Here is a 27,527-nt window from a genome sequence, read left to right on the forward strand (position 1 = left end):
AACACAATGCAGAAAGCCATATTGGTTAAAACAAAAATGACTTGGTTTAGAGGGAAAGTGAAGGCAGCTATAAAAAGTTAAATAATAATATATAACATGAAAGAAAGGAGAAGATTGTAATTAATATAAATCAGAAGCTAGGAATTGTAGAAGATGAATAAGGAAAGAAAAGAGACACAAGGAGAAATCTATGGCTGGAAGAGTTAAGGACAATAAGAAAGAGCTTATTAAGTAAACTAGGAACAAAAAGTGATTATATTGGTATCGGTCCAATGGTATGGGTCCATTACTAGATGGAAATGGTAGAATTATCAATAATAATGCAGAAAAGTCAGAAGAGTTCCATAAATATTTCTGATCTGTATTTGGGAAAAAAACGATGATGTAGTCATATATGATAGCACTCCATTTCACTATAGCTCTGGATAACGTCAAACAGCAGCTATTACAGTAGACATCTTCAAGTAGTGTCCTTATGGGTGCCCAACTTCAGGTGTGCATGTGCTCTGCACCTTTGTACAGAGATTTTTGGTAGCAGTGCACATTCAGCCCTCACATGCACCCTACACATTCTCAGGCCGGCACTGAGGCTATATAGGGATGTATGGGTGAACAGCCCTCAGTTCCTTCTCAATCACCTTTGGCCAGAAATGGTGTTTAGTGGGTGCCAGTTTTTGTCCTTAGGTTTAGGATATACTACACAATTGTTACTACATTAGTTAGTTGATCAGATATATAATAGTTGGAATTGTTTCCATTTTCTTTTTTCCCTAAAAAATTTCCCCGATCTTTTCTTGACTGTTGTCTCAGGATGTTGCTCGCACACTTCACTGCAGTCTGAACATTCCACAACTCCAAGTAACCTCAATAGTTTTTGGGACTAGAGGTGTCCTGTTCATCGGAAGTACAACAGGTGTTGTTAAACAGTGGGAAGGAATCTACAAGACAAACATCTCCAGAAATAGAAAAGAGATCATCTTTGGTGTAACTGCCATCATCTTTTTTCACAATCTTGGATTGCCTGTTGGATTTGAAGAAATCAGGACTGTCTGTGAGTTCCATCAGCCTTCCCCTGACCAGTAGAAGGGTTCTTAATTTTCACCCATCCAACCACCATGAGGTGCCCAAAATGTCTTATGAATATTTTTACAGAAATTAGAGATCCTACTTTGCTTTGGGATCTCGATGTTCTTAACCCTCTCATGAAACAGCTGTTTGAACCACTAGTTGCTCCTTTTTACATTTATCTATGAGGACGGCTCTCTGGTGGTCGTCATTACAGAATCAAACCATCCAGAAAGTCCCCTCGACACTTTTTGTGTCTGTTGAGGATAGGTTTATGGGATCCACTCTCTCCATGCACAGACTCTCTAATTGAATCTCTGGATGTAGTATTGGCTGTCATGGTTGGTGGTTGTTCAATCTCCCCTATGACTGACTGACTGCACATGAGATATCATTACAGAGGTGTCATTAGAGGAGCTTTTGGAACAAATTGATAAACTAAACAGCAATAAGTCAACAGGACCAGATGGTATTCACCCAAGAGTTCTGAAAGAACTCAAATGTGAATTTGCAGAACTACTAACTGTAGTCTGTAACCTATCATTTAAATCAGCTTCTGTACCAGATGACTGGAAGATAGCTAATGTGACGCCAATTTTTAAAAAGGGCTCCAGAGGTGATCCTGGTAATTACAGGCCCATAAGCCTGACTTCAGTACCAGGCAAACTGGTTGCAACTATAATAAAGAACAATATTGTCAGACATATAGATGAACATAATTTGTTGAGGAAGAGTCAACATGGTTTTAGTAAGGGGAAATCTTGCCTTACCAATCTACTAGAATTCTTTGAGGGGGTCAACAAGCATGTGGACCAAGGGGATCCTGTGGATATAGTGTACTTAGATTTTCAGAAAGCCTTTGACAAGGTCCCTCAACAAAGGCTCTAATGCATATAAGCTGCCATGGGATAAGAGGGAAGGTGCTTTCATGGACTGGTAACTGGTTAAAAGATAGGAAACAACGGATAGGTATAAATGGTCAGTTTTCAGAATGGAGAGCAGTAAATAGCGGTGTCCCCCAGGGGTCTGTTCTGGGACCAGTCCTATTCAACATATTCATAAATGATCTGGAAAAAGGGGTAAACAGTGAGGTGGTAAAATTTGCAGATGATACCAAATTACTAAAGATAGTTAAGACCCAGGCAGACTGTGAAAAGCTACAAAGGGATCTCTCAAACCTGGGTGACTGGGCAACAAAATGGCAGATGAAATTTAATGTTGATAAATGCAAAGTAATGCACATTGGAAAGCATAATCCCAACTATACATATAAAACGATGGGGTCTAAATTAGCTCTTACCACTCAAGAGAGAGATCTTGGAGTCATTATGGATAGTTCTCTGAAAACATCCACTCAATGTGCAGCAGCAATCAAAAAAGCAAACAGAATGCTGGGAATAATTAAGAAGTGGATAGAAAATAGGACAGAAAATATCATGTTGCCTCTATATAAATCCATGTATCTTGAATACTGTGTGCAGATGTGGTAGCCCCATCTTAAAAAAGATATATTAGAATTGGAAAAGCTTCAGAAAAGGGCAACAAAAATGATTAGGGGCATGGAACGGCTTCCGTATGAGGCGAGATTAATAAGATTGGGACTTTTCTTCTTGGAAAAGAGATGAGTAAGGGTGGGATATGATACAGGTCTATAAAATCAGGACTGGAGTAGAGAAAGTAGACAAGGAAGTGTTGTTTACTACTTCTCATAACACAAGAAGTAGGATTCACCAAATTAAATTAATAGGCAGCAGGTTTAAAACAACAAAAGAAAGTATTTCTTCACACAACACACTATCAACCTGTGAAACTCCTTACCAGAGGCCAAGACCATAACAGGATTCAAAAAAGACCTAGATAAATTCATGGAGGATAACTCCATGATGTCCATCAATGGCTATTAGCCAGGATGGGCAGGAATATACAGCCATCTTGCAGTGCAACCAAGGAGCCTATAGCATAAATGGCTTTGTTACAGAAGTGTGAATTTTTGCAACTCAGGCAGCTAGCCTTGCTGGGCCCAGAGATCTGATCAATTCTAGATGGCTTCTGGTTTAATAGAGAGAACACAAGAATACAAGGTAAACTCCCTGATATTTGCCCTGGATGCTGCTGCTGCAGACATCCTCCCGTGCTCTACCGCTCACGGATGAGGAAAAGAGAGAATACACCAAAGTGATCTTTTGGTGCCCTTTTCATACGCAAACAGAATATTGCATACAAGACAGTTAAATTTAAAACAGGCAGTTGTGACGCTAAGAGCCCCTCAGTGCCTACTAGCGGAGGGCCCACTATAACGTAATTCATATCAGGCCTGACAAAGGCACTACCCCCAACACAGTGTTGTCATAAACCATATCTAAAAGGTGTCACGTAAGATATCCTTTGTAAACTGTTGACATGCCGAACACAAAAATCCCTGTGTGATACATGTGTGGGTAGTGTATAAAGAGTTACATTTGTGTAGTGGAAATGTGTTCTTAAAGTGTGTCTGGAAAGCAGCTGAGCCCAGCTTAGAGAAGGGAATGTGGATTCCCCTGTCTAACTATCTTGATTACAGGCAGAAGACAATGAAAGTATGTTTACATACAGTGAAACGCCATTTAGCCGACCCGCCATCATCCAGCTCTGCGTTAACCAGACAACCGGCACGCTCAGGTCCAGAAGGGAACGATCTCTCCTGTGGCCGCTAGATGGCGCTGCAGCCTTGCACGTTCCTATTCTCTAATTTATCTGAATTTTTGATGATCGGATCTGGCCCTAGTCCCCGTTCGATCGTATAAACGGGGTAAACAAAGCTATCAAGCTAACACAGAGAAGTTTAGTGAGCATGCCAGAGGATAGAATCTGCACCACTGGAATCCTTGCGGGCTCTTGAGGCAGAGCAATGGAGTTTGAGTAATATAAGGGAAACAAAAAGATATTTTAGTTATCCATCACTTAGAGGACATAAAAAACAAAAGAGTCCACTTCCATACCACATTGACAAGACTGAAATGACCTTCACAGGGCTGATGGCCTCGCTTGCGAAAGGACAGCAAATTTTATCCCCATGGTACGTCAGAAAGAGAGGATCTGGGTCCTACAGGTACTCTCTCAGGAAGTGAGGACCCTCCACAGGAAACGCCACATGCAAGATGAAGCCTGATCAGACCCTCTCAAAGACTTGATCTTTAAAATAATGCTCAGGACTATTTAAATGGAATTGATAGGGGCACACCGTAGTATAAATAGTTTTTAAATAATTTCAAGATAATTTAGAATTTTTGGGGTAAGCACATCAGTTTATAATTTAATTTAATAAATTTATAATTTATTATTGTCAAGAAAGGGAGCTGTGGAGTGATCATATAGTTTTTCATCTTCAATGGTTACCAGAGAGGTCCATAAGAACGGCCATACTGGGTCAGGCCAAAGGTCCATCTAGCCCAGTATCCTGTCTTCCAACAGTGGCAAATGCCAGGTGCCCCAGAAGCAATGAACAGAACAGGTAATCATCAAGTGATCCACCCCCTATCGCCCATTCCCAGCTTCTGGCAAACAGAGGCTAGGGACACCATTCCTGCCTATCCAGGATAATAGCCACTGATGGACCTATCCTCCATGAATTTATCTAGGTCTTTTTTGAACCCTGTTATGGTCTTGGCCTTCACAACATCCTCTGGCAAGGAGTTCCACAGGTTGACTGTGCATTGTGTGAAAAAATACTTCCTTTTGTTTGTTTTAAACCTGCTGCCTATTAATTTCATTTGGTGGTCCCTAGTTCCTGTGTTATAAGAAGGAGTAAATAACACTTCCTTATTTACTTTCTCCACACCAGTCATGATTGTATAGACCTCTTTCATATCCCCCCTTACTCGTCTTTTTTCCAAGCTGAAAAGTCCCAGTCTTATTAATCTCTCCTCATGCGGCAGCTGTTCCATGCCCCTAATCATTTTTGTTGCCCTTTTCTGAACCTTTGAGATGGGGCAACCACATCTGCATGCAGTATTCAAGATGTGGGCATACCGTGGATTTATATAGAGGCAATATGATATTTTCTGTCTTCTTATCTATCTGTTTCTTAATGATTCTGAACATTCTGTTCGCTTTTTTGACTGCTACTGCACATTGAGTGAATGTTTTCAGAGAACTATCCACAATGACTCCAAGACTTCTTTCTTGAGTGGTAACAGCTAATTTAGACCCCATCGTTTTATATGTATATTTGGTATTATGTTTTCCAATGCATTGCAGCAGTGATCTTAATAGACATAGGAACTTCCTGGTCAGGGAGATCTCTAATTGATGCTTAAGGCATGGCTCTTTGTTTTTGTGTGTTCACACTACAGTAGGGATCATGTCTTTCTGTTGGTTCTATGAAGTGTTCGGCTTCCTATTTCAAGAAGTGAGATCATTCAGTGAAATCATGCTTTAAAATGTGCTGCTGAGCTGGACTCCAGTTGCCCTCACAGCCATTCCAGCAAGGGTTACCCCAGGAAAGATGCTGGAGCACATTCAGGGACAGCTGAGAAAGCAACAACTGGAAAAGGAGAACTGACCTGAGGAGAGAAGGCACATTGGACATCATTGTAGAGGGAAGAAAAATAAAGTAACTATGGCCCTGATTCTGCTGTCAGATCTGATTTCAACGTCTGGGTCCCTTTTTGAACAGCACCCTGCACCCATATGACACTTGATAATAGTAACAATGCCTAAGTATATGGGAGAAAGAGTAGAGAACAATGCAGGTGTGAAGTGCCAGGGCAAAAAGAAAAGATGCTATAGAAATCAGATAGGAAAGGGGGCAGGAGTCATTTTTTTAAATTTAATTTCCTGTAGATGTTTAAAGCACCAATCTTAGGCCCCAGTGCAGCCAAGCACGTTGTCATATTTTGCCTGATTCTATTCCCATTGAAGTCAATAAGCATTACAATTAATTAAGGATTAAAACCCAAGAAGAAAAAAGGCTGATGATTCACATTAAAACTGAAGTAAATGTACTGGAATGAAGTTAGTTTTTAATTATTTTTAAGATGCTGGAAGGAAGGGCATGTTAGATTGTAATGAAAATTGTAGGAATGAGAGTGTGGAATAAATGAAAATTATTTCATTATCTTCTGTTTGCCTCCATTCTTGGTGGTGTTCTTCTCATTAGCTGGGCCTCAAAGGCATCACCATATTTGACTATTTCTGCTATTTTTATATGATAAAAGGCAAAGGAAGGTTTATTTTAATTTTTTCCATAAAGTACACAGCAGGGAAGGAACCAGAAAACTTTTATTGAGCCCTCAGAATCGTGCACAGGAAGTGACCTCAAGGACAGAAGTGAGGCAAAAATTCTCAGGTTGACAGCCCAGAACTTAAAGCCATGGGGAAGTGGACTAAGGCAGCGATTCTGAACCAGGGGTCTATGGCCCTTTGGGGGTATGTGAAGCCATTCAGGGGGGCCACAGAGCCCCATAGCTGAAACCCGGTGCTTTGAGCCCCAGTGCTGAAGTGGTGCAGGGCTGAAACTGGCGGCTCCTCTGCCCCAGCCAGAAGCAGCGTGGGGCTAGAGTCGGTGCCCACTCCCCAGGGTTACAAGGTGTCTGGTTTTTTTTATCAGAACACCCGCCCGAAAAGAGACCCTGGCGGCTCCAGTCAGCACCACTGACCGGGCTGTTAAAAATCCAGTCAGCAGTGCTGTGGGGCTAAGGCAGGCTAGTCCTTACCTGTCCTGGGGCACCATGCTGGGCCCCAGAAGTGGCCATCAGGTCCAGCTCCTAGGTGGGGAGGCCACAGGGCTCCACGTGTTGCCCAAGCACCGGTTCCGCACTCCCATTGGCTGGTTCCCGACCAATGGGAGCTGGAGGGCAGTGCCTGCGGGCGATAGCAGCACGCACTGCGGAGTCTCCGCCCCTAGGAGCCGGACCTGCTGGCTGCTTCCAGGGTGCAGCACGGAGCCTGCCTTAGCTCCCGCGCTGTGCTGCTGACTGGGAGCTGCCTGAGATAACCCTGAGCCCCTGCCCCAGCCCTAAGCCCCCCCAAACTTGCAGCCCCATCTGCACCCCAAACTCCTCATCCCTGGGCCCAACCCAGAGCCTGCATCCCCAGCCCAGAACCCATACCCCTTCCTGAACCCCAATCCCACAGTCCCTATCTATCCCCTCCCTGCACCCTGAGCTACTCTCCTGCCTGGACACAGCCCCAGCTACCCCCTCCCTGCACGCTGAACTACTCCCCTCCCTGCACACAGTCCCAGCTACCCCCTCCCTGCACCTTGAGCTACTCCCCTCCCTGCACACAGCCCCAGCTACCCGCTTCTGCATCCTGAGCTACTCCCCTGCCTGCACACAGCCCCAGCTACCCCCTCCCTGCATCCTGAGCTACTCCTCTCCCTGCCCACAGTCCCTATCTATCCCCTCCCTGCACCCTGAGCTACTCCCCTCCCTGCACACAGCCCCAGCTACCCCCTCCCTGCACCCTGAGCTACTCCCCTCCCTGCACACAGCCCCTATCTATCCCCTCCCTGCACACTGAGCTACTCCCCTGCCTGCACCCCAAGCTATTCCTCTCCCTGCACACAGCCCCTAGCTACCCCCTCCCTGCACCCTGAGCAGTTTTTAAACTTTTTGAACTGAGTCCCCACTTTGATTTATATTTTTTGGTTGCTCCCCCACAGGCCAGACAGGCTAGGTGGCCTCCTGAGTGAGTCAGGGGAGGGAGGTGCTGCTTCCTCCCTGGACCCTGCTGTGGGGAGCCTGCTCAAAGCCCGTCAGCCCTTGCTCCCCCCAAAATAGAAGTAAAGCTATGCCTATGACCAAGAGTCTCCCCCCTCCCCGAAGCCCACACTCTCCCCTCACCTGCCAGGCCCTGGTGTTTTTATAGCATGTTGGGTGGGGGGGGGCTCATCAAGAAAAAGCTTGAGAACCCCTGGACTAAGGTAGCTTTAAAACCACCTTTGCACCCTCCCAATCCTGGGCTGCTTCAGTGGCGGGAGTGGCCCCCAATGTATCTTAGGCCTGGTCTACACTACGAGGGGGGGGGGGTCGAACTAAGGTACACAACTTCAGCTACGCGAATAGCGTATCTGAAGTCGAACTACCTTAGTTCGACTGACTTACTTGTCCTGACGCCGTGGGATCGAAGTCCGCGGCTCCAAGGTCGACTCCGCCACCGCCGTTCGCAGTGGTGGAGTTCCGGAGTCGACCGGAACGCGTGGGGAGTTCGAACTATCACATCTTGATTAGACGCGATAGTTCGAACTCCGAGAAGTCGAACTCTCCGCATCGACCCGCGCGGTAAGTATAGACCGTAGGTCGACGCGGGTCGACGCGGAGAGTTCGACTTCTCGGAGTTCGAACTATCGCGTCTAATCAAGACGCGATAGTTCGAACTCCCCACATGCTCCGTTCGACTCCGGAACTCCACCACCGCGAACGGCGGTGGCGGAGTCGACCTTGGAGCCGTGGACTTCGATCCCGCGGCGTCAGGACGGGTAAGTCAGTCGAACTAAGGTAGTTCGACTTTAGCTATGCTATTCGCGTAGCTGAAGTCGCGTACCTTAGTTCGACACCCCGCCCCCGTAGTGTAGACCAGGCCTTAGGCAACCCTGTGTGCTGATCTAAGGTACAGCTGCTTCCCTGGGCTGCTGTGCAGGCTGCATTGTCACTTGGAATCCTTGTTGTGCTGTGCCCCCATCCCTAATATGCCATTTTCATCTCCAGGCCTGCTCCCCAGCACATCCCCTACAGCATGGCTTGCAAGGAGATCCTCACAGGACAGAATATGGTTATCTTCCAGTGTCTGCCCCAGGGGGACTGTTCCTTTGGCTATAATTGGATGTTTAGGACCCCTCTACATTGCTCCAGACCTTTTATCCAGTGTGCAGAGGCTGGAGTAAGGGGATCTTTGTTCTACCAGCTGCTATGGGTAAGTGTGTAGGGGCTCTTTATTTGGAGGAAGGGGCAACGGTTATGCAGAAAGTTCTGGGTAGGGGAGAGCTGTGTAAAGAGGTAGGAAGTAGCAGTGTCTCTGCTTGTGTGTGTGTGTGTGTGTGTGTGTGTGTGTGTGTGTGTGTGTGTGTGTGTTAAGGGTGCACACCATTCCAGGGTTTCTAAATCTACTGCTCACGGGTCTGGAGTGAAATCAACTAGGATTGGCCCCAAACTGAATAATTTAAAATTATCACTAGACTTTTACTTTTAAGATAAGTGTTATTATAGATTATGTGCAAATCTCTGTGGGGGTGTGTATGCAGTACTGCCAAGACCCAGCATTAAAAAATCATGTGTCAGGCCTTGAAAAATGATTCATAGATTCTAAGGCCAGAAGAGAACATTGTGATTCTCTAGTCTGACCTTCTGTATAACCCAGGCTATAGAACTTCCCAATATTACTAGAGCATATCTATTTTAAAAAATTAATCTTGATTTAAAAATTGTCAGTGATGGAGACTCTGCCACAATCCTTGGTAAATCGTTATTTATCAGATTTAAAAAAAAAATAGTTCTTTTATTTCTCTTCTGGTTTTGAAGCCTTTAGGGTTCATGTTTTTAATGTCCACAATTATGAAGACTATAAACGTTTTTCAAATGAAAGCTGAGACTCACATATAATCACATGAATCCAGGAACTGAGGCTTTAAGTAAAGTATTACTTATTATGAACATACAAGGGACATAAAAGTCAATAAGAAGAGATACATTAAGAGAAAGCCAAAGCCAAAGAAAAGTGTAGGCTTACTACTAAGCAGAGAAGGAGAGCTAATAATGGATTTCACTCAGAAGACTGAGGGTACGTCTACACTACGGGACTATTCCGAATTTGCATAAACCGGTTTTGTAAAACAGATTTTATAAAATCGAGTGCGCGCGGCCACACTAAAAACATTAAATCGGTGGTGTGCGTCCATGGTCCGAGGCTAGCGTCGATTTCTGGAGCGTTGCACTGTGGGTAGCTATTCCCTAGCTATCCCATAGTTCCCGCAGCCTCCCCCGCCCCTTGGAACTTCCGGGTTGAGATCCCAGTGCCTGATGGGGCAAAAATCATTGTCGCGGGTGGTTCTGGGTAAATGTCGTCAGTCACTCCTTCGTCTGGGAAAGCAACGGCAGACAAGCATTTCGCGCCTTTTTTCCCTGGATTGCCCTGGCAGATGCCATAGCATGGCAATCATGGAGCTTGTTTTGCCGTTTGTGACTCTCACCGTATATGTACTAGATGCCGCTCACAGAGGCGATTCAGCAGCGCTACACAGAAGCATGCTTTTGCTTTTGCATGACAGCAGAGATGGTTACTAGCCATATTGCACCATCCAAACCCTTCCATAAATTGGAACTGAGGATGATCATGGCTACCAGTCCTTTTGTACCATTTGCTGCTAGTGCCCTGGTCAATCAGCCAGGCGCAAAAGCCAAGAGTGGTTACTAGCCATATTGTACCTTCCATCGCTTTGTACCATTGGCTGCTGTCATAAGTGCCCCTGGCCGATCAGCCAGGGGCTAAGCAAAAATTGGGAATGACTCCCTGAGTCAATCCCTCCTTTTTGGTATCTAAAAATAGAATCTGTGCTGCCTAATATAGGCAAGTGTGCTAGAGAACCACCTGCTCTGTGTCAGAGCCCGCAGAAATTATCTGTATGCTATTCACAGGGGGTGCTCCTGTAACAACCCCACCTGTTGATTCCGTTCTTCCCCCAGCCTTTCTTGGCTACCGTAGCATTGTCCCCCCACTTGTGTGATGAATTAATAAAGAATGCAGGAATAAGACACACTGACTTGTTAGTGAGAAATGAGTGGAAGGCAGCCTCCAGCTGCTATGATAGTCCAGACAGGACATTAAGCAGTGTGTAGGAGAGAAGCCCAGCATCCCACTGCTAGTCCAGGGGCAACTGAATCTTTTCTTTACACATGAAGGGTGGGGGCTGATGGAGCTCAGCCCCCTGTTGCTATGATGAGGATGGTTACCAGCCATATTGCACCATCCATCCACCAGAAAAAATTAGGGCCAATAGGCTGATGACGAGGATGGTTACCAGTCCTTTTGTACCATCAGCTGAGGCTGATGATGAGGATAGATTTCCATCATTTTGCACGATCAGCTTATGCTGATGATGAGGATGGATTTCCATCTTTTTGTACCATCAGCCGCCATGACGGGGAGCAAGGAGGTTGGTGTTGAGTGCTGCACTATCGCGTCTATCTGCAGCATTCAGTAAAGATAGGGTGACATGTAAAAGAGTCAGAGGATTGTTTTACCTTTCGCTTCTGGGGTGGGTGGGGTGGGTGAGTAGATTGCCAAGCTATGCCCTGACCCGGACACTGTGTTTGACCCTAGAAGCATTTGGAGCTCAGCCAAGAATGCAAATACTTTTCGGAGGCTGCAGGAACTGTGGGATAGCTTCAGTCCTCCAGTCCATGAGCATCCATTTGATTCTTTGGCTTTCCGTTACGCTTGTCACGCTGCAGTGCGCTGAGTCCCTGCTATGGCGTCTGTCTGGAGATTTTTTAAAAAGGATTCTGAATTTCATCTTCTGTAACGGAGCGCTGATAGAACGGATTTGCCTGCCCTTACAGCGATCACATCCGCATGGTCCATGCGGGAGCTCTTTTTATTTTGATTTCGACTGCATCACCACCCGTGCTGATCGGAGCTCCACGCTGGGCAAACAGGAAATATTCAAAAGTTCGCGGGCTTTTCCTGTTTACCTGACCACTGCATCCGAAGTTCAGATTGCGTCCAGAGCGGTCACTGGTGCACTGTGGGATAGCTCCCGGAGGCCAATACCGTCGATCAGCGCCCACACTAACCCTAATCCGATATGTTAATACCGATACTAGCGCATTCCTCTCGTTAGGGAGGAGTACAGAAACCGGTTTAAAGGGCCATTAAAATCGATATAAGGTGCCTCCTAGTGTGGACGGTTTTGGCGTTAAATCGGTTTTACGCTCCTAAAACCGATTTAAACGCCTAGTGTAGACCAGGCCTGAGATGTTTAATACCTCTTTTGCTTCAGTCTTCACTAAAAAAAGGTTAATTGTGACCAGATGCTTAACACATTTAATATTAACAACAATGGGAAAGCACCATAAGCCAGAAGCGGGTGGGGGAGGTTGATTACCACTAGGAGGCACTGCATGAAGAATACTGGAGCATACCTTTAGTGAGTGCTGGAAAGGGTGTACATCAGTGATACTCAAACCTCAGTGGTTTAGGAGCCAAATTAGCAATCAGCATTACCCAAAAGAGCCACAGAAGTGTGAATTCATTGTTTCATTTACTATAGTATTATATATTCATATTTAAACAGTATGGCATGAGAAATATTTTGGGTGTGCGTGTATGGAACTTGATGACCATATTTGCGTCAAAGTGGATGGAGGAAGAGGATGGAAAACTCCAGCTGTTCTAAAGAAATGATGGTATCACCCAGATCACACACTACTGAGACAGACTTTGGGGAATTCAACAGAAACTATCGGTCTGAAATTGATGAATGAAACGGAAACTCCACAACATGAAGAAAAAGGAAGCAAAATTTAAAGTCTCTAAGGCCTGGTCTACACTAAGGGGGGGGGGTCGAACTAAGGTACGCGACTTCAGCTACGCGACTAGCGTAGCTGAAGTCGAAGTACCTTAGTTCGGGCTACTCACCCGTCCAGACGCCGCAGGATCGAAGTCCGCGGCTCCAAGGTTGACTCCGCCACCGCCGTTCGCGGTGGTGGAGTTCCGGAGTCGAACGGAGCGCGTGGGGAGTTCGAACTATCGCGTCTTGATTAGACGCGATAGTTCGAACTCCGAGAAGTCGAACTCTCCGCGTCGACCCGCGTGGTAAGGATAGACCTACCCTAAGGGACTACTCTAATTCTTGCATGCTCCAAACTCTCCCAGTGAAGTGTGTTCAGTGAATGCAGGGCAATTACATAGAACTCACTTCTAGACATTGAGAGTAGCACCAGCTAGCACACTTTGTCACTTGACACTATTTGGTATCTAAACACTTTAAAAACACCTAAGAAAAGTATTTTTAAAAGAGTCCATCCCTTCAAATTGAAATGCTGACACTGGCATAGTGCTTCGTGGTTTGAAAACAGCCTGTATGCACCCTCATGCAGTAATGGCATCTCTCTCAAGCTACTATGTTGTTTTTCTGAATTTCATTTTTCATTTTTATAATAATAGGTCTCTACTGTTAGGGTTGTGAAGAAAGTCTCAAAAATGTGAACTAAGTGAAGCTGATGCAAAGATGAGTTTGCAGAGGGTCTGGAACAATGGCTCTGAGGATTGTTAACTGCCACAGGAATCTCAGTGAAAGGTTCACTCAGCTGTCCAGTGATGACAATTTCACTGTCAGAATTAACTATTTCATCCCTCGTGTAGAAAAGGAAGAATCACAGACCTATATGATTTGCTGTGAGTGACATCATCTTTTGGTGCCACATATGGGTGCCATTTGAGAGATACCACCAATTATTTATTTTTTCTCAATTAAGAAGGAGCCAATCCCAAGGAGCCTAGCAGAACCCATGGGCCTATGGAAGCCACTAAGGGTAGCCAAACTCGTGAAATCAAGTAGCACGGGTGACCATGTATTGAACATCTGCGCAATCTGTGAGTGGTGTCTCATTTTGGTATTTCACATGGGCAGAGTTTACTTTATGGGGATGGCCTGGAAGAGTACCTCCATCTTTTTCTCACTCCATTTTGACCCTTGGGTTGAAATAACATGGGTAGGAGCGGAACGATTTCTTCATTCCCTCCCTCAGAGTGTTCTCCTCAGTCTTCTTATTTTTGCTACATTGTGTCCATTATTTGCCTTACCCCTTCTCTCTCAGAGAAATCAATGCTACCTTTATTTTGTTGCTCCGTCAACGGCGAAGGCAACTTTCCATCCCCTACATGGTTGTCTCCCTCTATTCTTGCTCTGGTGCTCTTGGAATCATACAGTCATAGAATATTAGGGTTGGAAGAGACCAGAGGAGGTCATCTAGTCCAACTCCCTGCTCAAAGCAGGACCAGCCCCAATTAAATCATCCCATCCAAGGCTTTGTCAAGCCAGGCCTTAATAACCTCTAAGGATGGAGATTCCACCACCTTCCTAGGTAACCCATTCCAGTGCTTCACCACCCTTCTAGTGAAACAGTTTTTCCTAATATCCAACCTAGACCTCCCCCATTGCAACTTGAGACCATTACTCCTTGTTCTGTCATCTGCCACCACTGAGAACAGCCGAGCTCCATCCTCTTTGGAACCCCCCTTCAGGTAGTTGAAGGCTGCTATCAAATCCCCCCTCACTCGTCTGCAGACTAAATAAGCCCAGTTCCCTAATAATTTTCGTTGCCCTCTGCTGGACTCCAATTTGTCCACATCCTTTCTGTAGTGGGGGGGCCCAAAACTGGATGCAGTGCTCCAGATGTGGCCTCACCAGGGCAGAATAGAGGGGAATAATCACTTTCCTCGATCTGCTAGCAACTCTCCTGCTAATGCTGTTAGTCTTCTTGGCAACAAGAGCACACTGTTGGCTCATATCCAGCCTGTCATCCACTGAATCCCCAGGTCCTTTTCTGCAGAACTGCCGCTTAGCCAGTCAGTTCCCAGCCTGTAGCAGTGCATGGGATTCTTCCATCCTAAGTCCAGGACTCTGCACTTGTTGAACCTCATCACATTTTTTTTAGCCCAGGGTATCTTCCTCTCCCGCCAGCTTAGTGTCATCCACAAACTTGCTGAGGGTGCAATCCATGCCATCAGCCAGTTCATTAATGAAGATGTTGAACAAAACCAACCCCTGGGGAACTCTTCTTGATACTGGCTGCCAACTAGACATTGAGCCGTTGATCACTACCCATAGAGCCTGATGATCTAGCCAGATTTCTATCCACCTTATAGTCCATTCATCCAATCCATACGTCTTTAACTTGCTGGCAAGAATATTGTGGGAGCCCATATCAAAAGCTTTGCTAAAGTCAAGGTATATCACATCCACTGCCTTCCCTAGATCCACAGAGCCAGTTATCTCATCATAGAAGGCAATCAAGTTGGTCAGGCATGACTTGGCCTTGGTGAAGGGCAAATAAGAGGGAGCTAACAAAGAAGAACCGAGGAAGAAGAAGGGGAAATTTATTTCAGTGTGGGTTTTATATTGACTTTGAAACAGGTCTTTGACGTGTAAAGCATCATCAGCCATTTTCAATCCAAGGCCCAGAGGGTGAAACCACATGTGAATAAGAAGACAGCAAGTTATGAAGGAATCTCAGATGGTGAAAAGCTAAGATGGAGAGATCTGAGACACAGAGTTGCCGGACAACAAGATGTGACAACTACATAGACATTAATGAATTTATCCTCACAGCGCCCCTTTGCGCTAGGAAAATCCTATTATTCCCATTCTACAGTGGGAACTGAGCCACCAAGTGATTAAGTGACTTGCCCAAGGTCACCCACAGAGAATATGGCAAAGCCAGGGATTGAATCTATATCTCCTGAGTCCAAGCCTAAAGGCTTAATAAGAACATAAGAACAGCCATACTGGGTCAGGCCAAAGGTCCATCTAGCCCAGTATCCTGTCTTCCAACAGTGGCCAATGCCAGGTGCCCCAGAAGCAATGAACAGAACAGGAAATCATCAAGTGATTCATCCCCTGTCGCCCATTTCCAGCTTCTGGCAAACAGAGGCTAGGGACACCATTCCTGCCTATCCTGGATACTAGCCATTGATGGACCTATCCTCCATGAATTTATCTAGTTCTTTTTTGAGCCCTGTTATAGTGTTGGCCTTCATAATATCCTCTGGCAAAGGGTTCCACAGGTTGACTGTGTGCTGTGTGAAAAAATACTTCCTTTTGTTTGTTTTAAACCTGCTGCCTATTAATTTCATTTAGTGACCCCTAGTTCTTGTGTTATGAGAATATTTGTGCCATTCAGGTTCTTCAAACTGATTGGGTGCATGAACACAGAATTACCTAATTGAAGTAAGTTATCAAAGTACTTTTTTCATAGCCTTTTTGAGGGAGAAAACATAAAAACCAGGCCAATCTGGGGTAAATTTTGACCCCCAGTAAGAGGAGCTGAAACTGAAACCAGCCTGAGGAAAAGACCTCAATTTTTCTCTCCTGTCTCCTTTGACAGTCCTGAAGTGGTACAGGGAACATGGCAGAAATATGGACAATCTGTTAGATTTTAACCTTTGCATTATAGCATTGTTTCCATTCACCATAGTAATTACGGTTTTCATCAATGCTTGGGTGCAAGGCTGAAAATCATCTTCCTTTCCAGTTGGTGGAATGTTGTTGGAGGCAAGCTATTTTGTGGGGGTTTTGGGGAAGGAGGTTTAACACATCTTGCTTTAATAATGTGAGCTCTACTGTATGTTTCAGGACACTGAACATTTTCTTCACACTTGGACACATTAGTTCATTCAGGCACTCCCTGCCCATCAATTCTTCTCTTAAATTAGATTAGTCCATTTTAATATTATATCTCAGGGTTTGATTAAACAAATAAATCCAGGCATTATAGTTTTTCCCCACAGATCTTTGAGAGATTCTGCATTAGTATGGCATACCTAATTAAAAAAGAGAAACTGAAAACTCATACAGATGCATCCTGACATATCAGCTAAGTTTATGTCAGGATTCCATTGAACATGGAATTCAAACAGACAGATGAAAGGAGAAATAGAACCCAGTTGTCCATGGGGCAAGGAGTTGAATTTCCAAAGGAATTTGATGCAGCTTTTTATGCAATCTAGCTGTGTAGTTGTAGTTGCCATTTTGTTACATTCTGACACCATTAACAAATTAGTAGCATGACAGTGATATGATAGAGCTGATATCCTTTATCTGTCCCATACAACCTTCTGTTTCCTGCTCCTTTTTTGGTAGTGCTCAGCTGAAGATGGCATAAGAATGGCCATACTAGGTCAGATCAAAGGTCCATCCAGCCCGTTATCCTGTCTGCCAACAGTGGCCAATGCCAGGTGCTCCAGAGGGAGTGAACCTAATAGGTAATGATCAAGTGATCTATCTCCTGCCATCCATCTCCACCTCTGACAAACAGAGGCTAGGGACACCATTCCTTACCCGTCCTGGCTAATAGCCTTTAATGGACTTAATTTCCAAAAATTTGTCTAGTTCTCTTTTAAACCCTGTTCTTGTCCTAGCCTTCACAACCTCCTCAGGAAAGGAGTTCCACAGGTTGACTGTGCGCTGTGTGAAGAAAAACTTCCTTTTATTTGTTTTAAACCTGCTGCCCCTTGATTTCATTTGGTGGCCCCTAGTTCTTATATTATGGGAACAAGTAAATAACTTTTCCTTATTCACTTTCTCCATACCACTCATGATTTTATATACCTCTGTCATACCCTCCCTTAGTAGGGTTGGACTAGATGACCTCCTGAGGTCCCTTCCAACCCTGAGATTCTATGATTAGTGTCCTCTTTTCCAAGCTGAAAAGTCCTAGCCTCTTTAATCTTTCCTCATATGGGACCCATTCCAAACCCCTAATCATTTTAGTTGCCTTTCTCTGAACCTTTTCTAATGCCAGTATATCTTTTTTGAGATGAGGAGACCACATCTGTACGCAGTATTCAAAATGTCGGCATACCATGGATTTATATAAGGGCAACAAGATATTCTCCATCTTATTCTCTATCCCTTTTTTAATGATTCCTAACATCCTGTTTGCTTTTTGATTGCCACTGCACACTGCATGCACGTCTTCGGAGAACTATCCACGATGACTCCAAGATCTCTTTCCTGATTAGTTGTAGCTAAATTAGCCCCCATCATATTGTATGTATAGTTGGAGTTATTTTTTCCAATGTGCATTACTTTACATTTATCCACATTAAATTTCATTTGCCATTTTGTTGCCCAATCACTTAGTTTTGTGAGATCGTTTTGAAGTTCTTCACAGTCTGTTTTGGTCTTAACTATCTTGAGCAGTTTAGTATCGTCTGCAAACTTTGCCCCTTTCTCCAGATCATTTATGAATAAGTTGAATAGGACTGGTCCTAGGACTGACCCTTGGGGAAGACCACTAGTTACCCCTCTCCATTCTGAAAATTTACCATTTATTCCTACCTTTTGTTCTGTGTCTTTTAACCAGTTCTCAGTCCATGAAAGGATCTTCTCTCTTATCCCATGACAATTTACATAAGAGCCTTTGGTGAGGGACCTTGTCAAAGGCTTTCTGGAAATCTAAGTATACTATGTTCACTGGATCCCCCTTGTCCACACGTTTGTTGACCCCTTCAAAGAACTAATAGATTAGTAAGACACGATTTCCCTTAACAGAAACCATGTTGACTTTTGCCCAACAATTTATGTTCTTCCATATGTCTTACAATTTTATTCTTTACTATTGTTTCAACTAATTTGCCTGGTACTGACATTAGACTTACCGGTCTGTAATTGCCGGGATCACCTCTAGAGCCCTTTTTAAATATTGGTGTTACATTAGCTAAGTTCCAGTCATTGGGTACAGAAGCTGATTTAAAGGACAGGTTACAAACCATAGTTAATAGTTACACAATTTTCACATTTAAGTTCTTTCAGAACTCTTGGGTGAATGCCATCTGGTCCCGGTGACTTCTTACTGTTAAGTTTATCAATTAATTCCAAAACCTCCTGTAATGACACTTCAATCTGTGACAATTCCTCTGATTTGTCACCTACAAAGGACTGCTCAGGTTTGGGAATCTCCCTAACATCCTCAGCAGTGAAGACTGAAGCAAAGAATTCATTTAGTTTCTCTGCAATGACTTTATCATCTTTAAGTGCTCCTTTTGTATCTTGATCATCCAGGGGCCCACTGATTGTTTAGCAGGCTTCCTTAAAAAACATTTTGTTATTACCTTTGGAGTTTTTGGCTAGCTGTTCTTCAAACTCCTTTTTGGCTTTTCTTATTACATTTTTTTCACTTAATTTGGCAGTGTTTATGCTCCTTTCTATTTACCTCACTGGGACCTGACTTCCACTTTTTAAAAGATGCCTTTTTATCTCTCACTGCTTCTTTTACACAGTTGTTAAGCCATGGTGGCTCTTTTTTAGTTCTTTTACTGTGTTTTTTAATGTGGGGTATACATTTAAGTTGGGCCTCTATTATGGTGTCTTTGAAAAGTGTCCATGCAGCTTGCAGGGATTTCACTCTAGTCACTGTACCTTTTAATTTCTGTTTAACCTCCTCATTTTTGCATCGTTCCCCTTTCTGAAATTAAATGCCACAGCGTTGGGCTGCTGAGGTGTTTTTCCCACCACAGGAATGTTAAATGTTGTTATATTATGGTCACTATTTCCAAGCGGTCCTGTTATAGTTACCTCTTGGACCAGATACTGCACTCCACTCAGGACTAAATCGAGAATTGCCTCTCCCCTTGTGGGTTCCTGTACCAGCTGCGCCAAGAAGCAGTCATTTAAAGTATTGAGAAATTTTGTCTATGCATTTCATCCTGAGGTGACATGTACCCAGTCAATATGGGGATAATTGAAACCCCCCACTATTATTGATTTCTTTATTTTGATAGTCTCTCTAATCTCCCTTAGCATTTGATAGTCACTATCACTGTCCTGGTCAGGTGGTCGATAATAGATCCCTACTGTCATCTTCTTATTAGAGCATGGAAATACTATCCATAGAGATTCTATGAAACATGTGCATTACTTTAATATTTTTACTTCATTTAATTCTACATTTTTTTTCACATATAGTGCCACCCTCCCCCCCCCCACCACCACCACGCAACCTGTTCTATCCTACCGATCTATTTTGTACCCGGAATGATTGTGTCCCATTGATTGTCCTCACTTCACCAGGTTTCTGTGATGCCTATTATATCAATATCCTCCTTTAACACGAGGCACTCTAGTTTACCCATCTTATTATTTAGACTTTTAGCATTTGTGTACAAGCACTTTAAAAACTTGTCACTGTTTATTTGTCTGCCCTTTTCTGATGTGTCAGATTCTTTTTCATTTGAATGTTTCTCATCTGATCTGGCCCATACTTTATCCTCTTCCATCCTCTGCTCCTGACTATAACCTAGAGAATCTCTATCAATGGACTCTTCTCTAAGAAAAGTCTCTGTCCATTCCACGTGCTCCTCTGCAGCAATCGGCTTTTCCCCATCTCTTAGTTTAAAAACTGCTCTGCAACCTTTTTAATATTAAGTGCCAGCAGTCTGGATCCACTTTGGGTTAGGTGGAGCCCATCCTTCCTGTATAGGCTCCCCCTATCCCAAAAGTCCTCATCTGAGCAGTACCACTGGGTTTAGGAGCCTCTATTAACATTTAGTTCCATTGAACCAGCAAACTTAAGGAACCAAGCAATTCTCTAGAGCAGTGATTCTCAGCGTGTTTTGGTCAGTGACCAAAAACAGGGCCACAAAATCATCCCATGAACCCACCATCTTTCACAATCATTTGTGGCCATGTCAAAAGAAGAAACAATGGGAAGGTTTTGGTTCATACTGCTTTGGTATGGGAAGGTTGCTGGGAGTGGGTTAGTTCTGCTGTAGCGTGAACACTGGTATATTTGATTGTAAGCTTTACAAAGGAGTGACTGTCCATTACTCTATTTATACAGTGCCCAGCACAATAAGACACCGACGTTGGTTGGTCCTGGGCACTGCCATAATATATATGATTCATAATAACAAGATCCTTCTCTGTCCCCCATTCTTTCCTTCACCACAGCACACAGTGCTGCTTCAAGAGACTGTGAAGCCAGCTCTACAGCCCTTGAAGTGCTGTTTCCCTTGCTCTGGCGTTGAGCCTTGTGCAAGTGAGTAGCTGTTCTGAGATTGGGTGATGGGTAGGAGGGACAGGGAGCAAGGTGTTCCTTCCTTCCTTCCCAAGACCAGACTTTATCTGGTTCAGATTTTATTTTTTATCAAAGACCAAAGCAATGGTGGGGTTGCCAACTCTTGCATTTTTATCACAAGCCTCAAAATTACAGTTACATGTCTTAATTCTCCAGCTCCTGGAATCTTGGGATTGCCTGAGAATTAGATATTTCATTTGGGGAAAAAAAGGAAGTTTTTTTTAAAAATAATGATTTTAAAGCCAATCTCGTGATTTTAGGGGCCTGACTTATGAAATTTGCATGCTTGGGGTTGGCTATACTCTATTGGGCAACCGTCCATGACACAGTTCCAGTACATCCCTCCAGCTGAAAAGATCTGAAGTAGAGTTTCTCCATCACAAATGTAGCATGTGTCCATGTTTCCTTCTGACAGAATGGCATAAAATGACACCATTCAGTTGCCTAGGTTGCCAAGTAATCTTGTGCTACATTTTTTCATTAATTAAAAAGAAACACAATTTAACTCTTTGGTTTCAAACATTCCCCTACACTGTGTGCTGCTTTCACATTGCATCACTGTGCTAGTGCATGACAGCCAGATAGTGTACTGAATAGTATATTTTCTGCATCTAATCTGAGTGAAATGCAAGAGAGTAAACCAGCATTGAGTGGAAAGTAAATGAGATTTTAAAAATATAAGGTGCTGTTAGTAATGAAGGGAAATGGGTTGGGGTTTTTAAGTGATTTTCTTTAACCCAACGATGTCCCTTTAAAGGAGAACTGAACACAAAACAAAAAGGATTTTTGGTTCCTGTATTATGTTTAAAGATAAACTTAGCAAATCATTTACTTATTTTGACTTCATTATTTAGCATAGAAATATCAGGGATATTATGGGTTTAAACCTCTGCTTTTGATTTTGGCCAGTGTGAACAGGCTGAGTCCCACCCTCATCCACAACAGAGCACACAGGCTTGGAGTTAGGACCTCCTACTTCAAAGATTTACTCAAATACTCAAAGTTTTGCATTCTGAGTAGTTTCACTAAAATCACTGAGACTACTCAGAGCAAGTAAAGTTAAACATACATAAATATGTGCAGGATTGGGGCATTAGTATCTAAAATTGACTCCTTCCTGGGGTCTGCTTTGTTGGCAACTCAAAAGTAATAGCTCAGTTTAAAATTATGTGTAGTTCTGCTCTTCAGGCTGCTCCTATTGTTTACCTGCAGGACATACTCTGGCTCAGAGAAACATGCCCACTCCTTTGTTTCTTTACAGTTCATCTTTGTTTTAAAGGTAATTGCTGCCACAAGAAACAATATTTTCTTTAGCCAGTAGAGGGAGATGTTGGCTTGACACAGAATTATTCATAATTATTGCATCACACCTACTATAGGAGCAGGGGTTGGCAACCTTTCAGAAGCGGTGTGCTGAGTCTTCATTTATTCACTCTAATTTAAGGTGTTGCATGCCATAATACATTTTAACATTTTTAGAAGGTCTTTCTCTATAAGTCTATAATATATAACTAAACTATTGTTGTATGTAAAGAAAATAAGGTTTTAAAAAATTTAAGCTTCATTTAAAATTAAATTAAAATGCAGAGCTCCTCAAACCGGTGGCCAGGACCCAGGCAGTGTGAGTGCCACTAAAATCAGCTCACGTGCCGCCTTTGGCATGCGTACCATAGGTTGCCTACTCCTGTACTAGAGGAAGATTCTTAAACAGTTTCTGTTTTGACATGATAGCAAACTTCATGTGGAACTTTGTGACTTAAGCTCACAAATAAAAAGTAAGTTATGTATTGTGCTTCACTGAATAACTAATGAACATAAGAACGGCCATACTGGGTCAGACCAAAGGTCCATCCAGTCCAGTATCCTGTCTACCGACAGTGGCCAATGCCAGGTGGGAGGCAACCTAACAGGTAATGATTAAGTGGTCTCTCTCCTGCCATCCATCTCCACCCTGTGACAGAGGCTAGGAACACCATTCCTTACCCATCCTGGCTGATAGCCATTAATGGACTTAACCTCCATGAATTTATCTAGTTCTCTTTTAAACCCTGTTATAGTCCTAGCCTTCACAACCTCCTCAGGAAAGGAGTTCCACAGGTTGACTGTGTGCTGTTTGAAGAATAACTTCCTTTTATTTGTTTTAAACCTGTTGCCCAGTGATTTCATTTGGTGGCCCCCTAGTTCTTATATTATGGGAACAAGTAAATAACTTTTCCTTATTCACTTTTTCCACACCATTCATGATTTTATATACCTTTATGATAGCCCCCTTAGTTTCCTCTTTTCCAAGCTGAAAAGTCCTAGCCTCTTTAATCTTTCTTCATATGGGACCCATTCCAAACCCTAATAATTTTAGTTGCCCTTTTCCGAACTTTTTCTAATGCCAGTATATCTTTTTTGAGATGAGGAGAGCACATCTGTATGCAGTATTCAAGATGTCGGTTTCTATAAGGGCAATAAGATATTCTCCTTCTTATTCTCTATCCCTTTTTAAATTATTCCTAAAATCCTGTTTGCTTTTTTGACTGCTGCTGCACACTGCGTGGACGTCTTCAGAGAACTATCCACAATGACGCCAAGATCTCTTTCCTGATTAGTTGTAGCTAAATTAGCCCCCATCATATTGTATGTATAGTTGGGGTTATTTTTTCCAATGTGCATGTTTGTTGACCCCTTCAAAGAACTCTAATAGATTAGTAAGACATGATTTCCCTTTACAGAAACCATGTTGACTTTTGCCCAACAATTTATGTTCTTCTGTGTCTGACAATTTTATTCTTTACTATTGTTTCAACTAATTTGCCTGGTACTGACATTAGACTTACCGGTCTGTAATTGCTGGGATCACCTCTAGAGCTCTTTTTAAATATTGGCGTTACATTAGCTATCTTCCATTCATTGGGTAGTGATTCATAATCTATATGAAAGATCAGTCTGTGTTTGCCTGTTAGAGCCAGGGCCAGCTCTACCATTTTTGCCACCCCAAGCAAAAAACAACAACAACAACAAAAAAACGTTCAGACTGCTGCCACCCGAACTGCCGAAGCAGGAAAAAAAAAAAAGCCACCCGAACTCTGCCACCCCAGAAATGGACAGAATGCTGCCCCTTAGCATGTGTGGCCCCAGGCACGTGCTTACTCCACTGGTGCCTAGAGCCAGCCCTGGTTAGAGCTATCTGACCATTTTTCATCAAAAATTAATTTTGAAGAAAATGTTTTTGTCAAAGACAAAAAAGTGAAGAACACGTTCATTTTTTAAGAATTTTCCAGTTTTTCATTGCAAAATCAGAAACCAAAGTCCATTTTTTAAATCCAGAAACATTTTCTAAAACTTCAAATGTTTTTCAAAAGCCAAATATTTTTCAATTTTTGGATTTCAGGTTTTCCTTTAAGAAATATTTGTTTGAAATTTAGAAAAAAAAATCTAAATTTTCCACAAAATATAATTGGCATATTTGCAGCACCTGTGCTGCTTTCTGGTGATCCTTTTAGAATAGCTCTGATTGCTTAGGAAAAAACAGGGGCACATTTTTGAGAAAAGGGTGTGGGCTGGAAGGTAGACAACAACTGATCGATTGGCTCCCCTAAACATACACATTTTGCTTATATCAGCTGCTTGTTTTGAACATTTTAACATGTCCAAAACTTGCCAGCATATTTCCCTTAAAAAAATGTTTAGGGTGGCAGAAAATGTCTTTTTATTTTATCTAATTTTTAAATTAGATAAAATAAACCAGGTGGCCCTATTTTATTTATCTGATTTTTCCACTTTTTAAGTGGTTTCAGTTAATATTGTTTTATTATTTATTTGTTTGTGTTGCTGTAGTGCCTAGGTGACATTGTCATGGACCAGACCCCATTGTGTTCGGCATTGTACAAACACAGAACAAAAAGCTTGTCTCTGCCCCAGAGACTTTACAATGTAAGTAGAGCTTACAGTCTAAGTAACTGCCTTCAGTTATGTTCTTTCATTAACAGTTTTATGACTGAATATTCTGTATGTGCTGAAGTAATGTTCAGAAAGGAAGACACACTCAAATAGCATGTACCTTTTTATAGGGAAAGTTTATGAAACACGGGGAAGTTGATTTATGGGACGGGACCCTGGACTTGGGAGATGTGGTTCTGTTCTCAGCTCCACCACTGACCTACTCTGTAGCCTTGGGCAAATCATTTCCATTTTTGTGTTTGCCTTGCACCTTTTATTCATCTTGGCTATTTACAAGTAAAATAAGTAAATATTTGACTTTAGTGTTTCCTATCTATTTGGGTTAGTTGGAACAAAAGAGCTCATTTCATTATAAAAAATAAACAAATAATATTATTTTGGTGGGATGGAGGTAATTTCCCAATTTTTAAAGAAAAATGAATCGAAGATAAGTCCTTTTCCACTTGCTCCCAGCATTTCACCTGAGGTATTGTAACACCACATTTTTTGCTTTCATGATAATGATAGATGAATTTAACATTTATAGTCATTCGGCTCAAAAAAGCCTTGCTCTGGTATAAGGAACCAGATTCACCCTGAAGGCAAATAAAAGAGAGGGACAATCAAGTCATTGCTGGGGGGGATGAAGTTAGTGTGTGCATGTAAAATGCTAGTCAGCAAACCTCCTTAAATTTAGCATCACAACTTGCTACACCCACAATCCAGCATTTCCCATTGACTAAGGTTGCTAGCTCTATCCTTATTTGCTTCATCATGTTACAAAATGCATGTAAAACTGTATAAGTGTATCATCTTGGGAAAACATTTTAACTACAATGTATACATGTCATTGACATTATTTTTAGCAATAATTTTTCATGTATGATCCTGAATGAGTTTCCACTAAGATGGTGTCTCACCTGAGATCCCATGTGATTGTCATTGAGAAGGAGGGATCTTGTGCAGGTTGCACATGAGGAGCAAGAAGACTGAGGAATAGGAGTTGAGCAGTTTCCAGGAGAGACATTCATTTGGAGCAGGAACTGGAGGCAGCATTGGTAGCCTGATGGCAGAGCAGATAGTTGGGTAAATGAGAGTTGGGGGATAAGACCTGGGATGGGGTAAACTAGGAAGCAGGCTTCCAGAGGCAGTCTATTTTGTTAAAGCACCAATAAATATGTACCAAAGCAATAGGAATCTCAAATGCACACACATAATTTTCAGCACAAATACATATCACAATGATCAAAAAGCCAGTATCAGCATAACAGGGCTACATCTTAGACCAAAGCAGGATACAGCCAAGGCAGTGATGCCTAGTGGCTAGAGCACTAGACTGAGATTCAGGAGACCTGGTTTCCATTCCCCGCTCTGCCACTGGCCTGCTTGGTGACGTTGGGCAAGTCACTTAACTTCCCTGTTCCTTAGTTTCCCATCTGTAAAATGGGCATAACGATCCTTCCATTGTAAAGTGCTTTGCAATCTATGAAAAGTGCTATATGTTGTCATTCCCTTCTTCTGTAGGAAAGAGCAATAAACCTGCCTGGCCTGGCCTGATGCCTTATCATGGTTCCTCATGAACATGGGATAAAATCTTTAAAAGCATCTAAATCCCATTTTCAGAGGGGAGTTAGACACTTAGGAGCCTAAATTCCATTGACTTTCAGTCAGGGCTTGTCTGTATGGGAAAGTTATACCACTATAATAGATGGTGAGAATTTAAATGGCTTTAGCTATACCAGTAAAGTATATCTCCCTGTGTGGTTGCTCTTGTTCCTGTACAAGACTGCCCTTTTTCTGATTTATCTTTCTGTTGCTTTGGAAGTGGGTTAAGCTAAGCTGCAAAAAGCCACTCTTATTCTAAAATAAGAGTGTCCACTGCCCGCTGACATTCCCAGTCTTTGTGCCCAACCCAGTCCTCTCCCCTCTACCAAGTTGATCACTCTCCATGTGTTCCAATCAAATTCCTCCTCTCCCCTCAATCCCATCTTCCCGCTTAAAGCAGCACAACCATTCATTTCTCTCCCCCATCCCCACTTCCCCTTCACAGCTGCTCCACCATTCTCTCCTCTCCTTCATCCCACCTATCCCTTCTCATATGCTGCACCATTCCCTCCTCTCCCTGTCCCATCTTTCCCCTCAGAGCTCCTCCACCATTCATTCCTATCCTCCATCCCGTCTTCCTGCTCCAACCTGCTCCACTATTCACTCCTCTCCTCCATTCCATCTTCCCCCCACAGCTGCTCCACCATGCAGTCCTCTCCCCCATTCCTCCATCCTGCTCACAGCTGACCCACAATTCACTCTTCTGCCCTTCCAATATTCCCCCCGCGCAGCTGCTCAACAGCTCACTCCTCTTCCCCTCCCATCTTCCCATTCAGAGCTGCTCCACCATTCACTCCTCTCCCTCACTTCCTACCTCTTCCCGCACAGTTGCTCCAACATTACCTCCTATCCTTCATACTACCTTACCCCTCTCAGCTGCTACACAATTCTCTCCTCTCTCTGGTCCCATCTCCCCCCTCACAGGTGCTGCAAATTTCACTCCACTCACTTTCCCATTTTCCCCCTCACAGATGCTTCACCATTAAATCTTCTCCTCCATCCCATCTTCCCCCCTCACAGCTGCTCCACAATTCACCCCTCTCCTCTGTCCCACCTTCCTCCTCACAGTTGCTCCACCATTCACTCCTCTCTCCCATCCCATCTTCCCGCTCACAGCAGCTACACATTTCACTCCACTCACAGTTCCATATTCCC

The 27,527-nt window shown here is 43.3% G+C and overlaps 1 long non-coding RNA gene across 3 annotated transcripts in view; it reads right to left on the reverse strand.

Moving 5' to 3' along the window:
• The window catches only part of LOC120396918, a 49,045-nt gene that overhangs the window by 19,148 nt on the left and 2,370 nt on the right, over positions 1-27,527 (reverse strand). For all 3 annotated transcript variants that reach the window (XR_005593535.1, XR_005593534.1, XR_005593533.1), the window contains exon 2: positions 25,688-25,830. This is a non-coding gene — a long non-coding RNA (uncharacterized LOC120396918). The remainder of the gene's footprint in view (positions 1-25,687; positions 25,831-27,527) is intronic.

Source organism: Mauremys reevesii, linkage group 2 (assembly GCF_016161935.1).
Source record: "Mauremys reevesii isolate NIE-2019 linkage group 2, ASM1616193v1, whole genome shotgun sequence".
Lineage (NCBI taxonomy): Eukaryota > Metazoa > Chordata > Testudines > Geoemydidae > Mauremys > Mauremys reevesii.